Below are 825 nucleotides of genomic sequence, written 5' to 3' on the forward strand. Positions count from 1 at the left end.
TCTGAAACTTGCCCTTGAGTGGAGAGTAGCTAAAGCAAATGGAAGAAATGACAAGATAAAAGAGCTGAACAGAAGATTTCAAAGAGCAGCTCCAGCAGACAAAGATAATTACTATAATGAAATGTGCAAAGACTTAGAATTAGAAAACCAAAAGGGAAAAAGACACTTAGCATTTCTCAAGCTGAAAAGAATTGAGGAAAAAATTTAAGTCTCAAGTTGCAATATTGAAAGATTCTGTGGGCAAAATATTGAATGATGCAGGAAACATCAAGAGAAGATGGCAGGAATACACAGAGTCACTGTACCAAAAAGAACTGATGGATTTTCATCCATTTCAGGAGGTGGCATATGATCAAGAATCAATGGTATTGAAGGAAGAACTCAAAGCTGCACTGAAGGTATTGGTGAAGAACAAGGCTTCAGGAACTGATGGAATATCCATTGAGATGTTTCAACAAATGGATGCCCCCTGGAGATACTCATTTGGTTATGCCAAGAGATTTGAAAGACAGCTACCTGTCCAACTGGCTAAGAGATCCGTATTTGTGCCCATTCCAAAGAAAGGTGACCCCACAGGATGAGGAAATTACTGAACAATATCATTAATATCGCACACAAGTAAGATCTTACTGAAGATAACTCAAAAACGATTGTAGCAGTATATTGACAGAGAACTTGCAGAAATGCAAGCTGATTCAGAAGAGAATGTGGAACAAGGGATATCATAGCTGCTGTCAGATGGATCTTGGCTCAAGGCAAAGAATACCAGGAAGATGTTTACTTGTGTTTTATTCTCTATGCAAAGGCATTTGATTGTGTGGATCA

This window comes from Orycteropus afer, unplaced genomic scaffold, assembly GCF_000298275.1.
Source record: "Orycteropus afer afer isolate SDZICR_OR568_19922 unplaced genomic scaffold, OryAfe1.0 scaffold00044, whole genome shotgun sequence".
NCBI classification, from domain to species: Eukaryota; Metazoa; Chordata; class Mammalia; order Tubulidentata; family Orycteropodidae; genus Orycteropus; species Orycteropus afer.